Here is a 2,871-nt window from a genome sequence, read left to right on the forward strand (position 1 = left end):
ATGGGAAAGAGAGTGATAAAGGGCATTTCAGATAGAGGGACCAGCATATGTACAGTGTGGGCATCTCCCAACTAAAATGTCAGCTTCTGGAGAACAGGAATTGCACCCTCTCCTAGCACCTAACACAATTCATTGCTCAAAGTACAAATTCAATAAATATTTGGTTAGTTGAGAAGGCAAATTGATTCTATGAACAATATGGCATTTAAAGGTTAAACCAAAGAGCAAAAGTAATTAGATGTTTTAAATATACCTCTAAAATGCACTCTCTAAGCATGATAGTTCTCCCAGAGAATTTATATATGCAGCTGCCATATAAAGACTGACTTTCACACATGTTTAATGCTAATTTTACTTTCCCTTTTTGATAATGGTGCAATGAAAGCTAATTATAGCTATTATTGCCAGGTAGATTATAAAAGGAAGAGGGCTGTTCATAGCTGCAAATTTTATTTTCACAAAATGTCAAGTACATAAAAATGTTATCTCTGCAATATTTCTAAGTATTAAAAAGTTGAATCCAGCACAGTATGTGGTCTATGACCATTCTGGAAGTAGAGCATCTGCACATCTTTGGTTTATAACAACTCCCTAGATATTCACTGACATTTAATAACCCATTTGCACTAACAGAGTCATTAAAACAGATGCAGGCTGAAATGTACACTACTTACATTCAACTTCACATGTACGCTACTTACATTCAACTTACACTGGAAATACAATATTTTCTCAACTTTTGTAAATAGATATGCTGCTGCTGCAGCTGAGACCATGTTTGAGACACTCCCAACCACCAAGAATACAAATACAAGGCCAAGGATTTTTAAGTAAGCATATAGAAAACAATAAAAGAAAAAGAGTGTGAATCAAGTATTAAAATGGAAAGTTATGAGCCTTTTAACAATGCAAACCTAAAAATAATAAAAATTTAAAAACTAATAAGAAAACTCTTTGATGATGGTACACAGGAAAAGCTAAAGACCTGAAATTAAAAATTTTAGAGACAAATCCTGATTCCAGCATACGCTAACAGATCTTAAGTGAGGCATTTTCCCTTTCCTTAGCTGAACTTACATGTACATTAGAGAAAATACCACCTATATCATAGGGTTACTTTGAAAATTAAACCAGATGATATATGCTAACACACCCAACACCGGTGTCCTAGTTAGTGCCAAATTTTAGTTGAATCTGAATTTGTAAATTGTTATTTATATAAAATACCTAAATATTTCATTATATTCATTCAAATTCATTCCATCAATCTTGTTTTTTAGTAAGATTCAATTGGAATTGATTTTACATCTACTACTGCCCTGAGCTGGGGGCCGTAATGCATCACATTGAATACCTCCAACAAACCCATGATATATGTGGCATTTACTCTATTCTAAAGTAAAGAAACTGAGGCCCAGATGACAAGTTTTTGTCTTTTCTGTTTATCTGCAGCTGCAATATGAAAATATTTCTGGTCAAGTTCTCCATTCTTTAAATAGAGATATGAATCACCCGTTAATTCTCTGCGTATTAGGCCAAAGGATAGTCAGCAGAGTTTCAGTGAATTCATATGACACAGTTTCCAGATTTCAATCACTCACTTATTAAGCAAGTATTTACTGTGTACAATGAAGTGCCAAGGAAGACACAAAACAGACCCAGGTAAAGAGCATCTTAGGAAACATACACAATAGAAAGTAAAACAATGAAATAGATGATTTTAGATTAGTCTGGTGGCAGAGAAATGGGACAGATGGGAAATGACTGGAAACAGGGAGAAGGGTTAGGAAGCCATGGCTACTGACAAGGTATGAGGCAATAACTGTCAGGTCTAGATGGTGGCAGTGGGCATCGGGGCAAGAGACAAACCTAAGAGATGTTTCTGAGGCTAACTGTCTATAGAAAATAAATGAGAAGATGAGTCAAGGATGACTATGAGGTCAGTCAGCTGAGGGAAGAGTGATCTCCTGGATGGAAATGTGGCATTTAGGGAGGACAAGGATGAACTCCACCTGACCACAATGAGATTAGGGCCACATGGAAAAGGCTCAGGAGAGCTCACCTGTGCAAAATGCAAGCTGTGTAACTGGAATGTGAGGCTAGATCAAGGCAGAAGATACAGATTTGAGCCTCATCACCATGGAGATAACTAAAGCCATGGGATGGAGTCAACTCTCTAGGAGGGGGAAGCGCTTAGAAGCATGTGAGCAGAAGTTCAAGGACTGACATCTAACATTAAGAGAGGGAGAAAGAAGAAGAGCCAATTTGATCAATTTTTGGCATGTACTGGAATATATTTAGATAATATTATTTTAGCATTCATATTATTTTAAATTAGATGAGCTAATAAAGGACTATATTTTATTCCTGTTTTTCTGTGCCCAGTAAAGGTTAAGTATCAACAAAAGAGAAGGCACATACACTTTCAATTCTGTCCATTTTGAGAAGAATCATATTCAGGGAAAGGAAATCATGGCTGAAAATGAAGTCCCTTCAACCAAATAGGAATATTTAGAATCCATTTCCATTTACACCAACGTGTAAGATCTGTTTCCAACAGCAAGACCCTGAAAGTGCCCAGCTTCTGCCTTCAGTGATCCCAACATCCAAATTCATTCACTATTTTCCTCATTCATCCTACTTTCTGCAAGGTGCTCAGCCAGACACTGAGAGGACAGTGGTGGATAAGATGGACACACTCTCTGTTCTTGTGTAGTTCATAGTCTAGTCCAAAACAATTCATATCCTGCCTCTTTGCTTCTAATCCAAAGCAATCAGGATTGAACTTCAGTGACTTTTCCCATTGTCCTTTGGCCACGTACTTCTTCTTTATTTTTAAAAATTTATTTATTTTTTATTTTTGGCTGCATT

The sequence above is a fragment of the Balaenoptera acutorostrata genome, chromosome 18 (assembly GCF_949987535.1).
Source record: "Balaenoptera acutorostrata chromosome 18, mBalAcu1.1, whole genome shotgun sequence".
NCBI lineage: Eukaryota > Metazoa > Chordata > Mammalia > Artiodactyla > Balaenopteridae > Balaenoptera > Balaenoptera acutorostrata.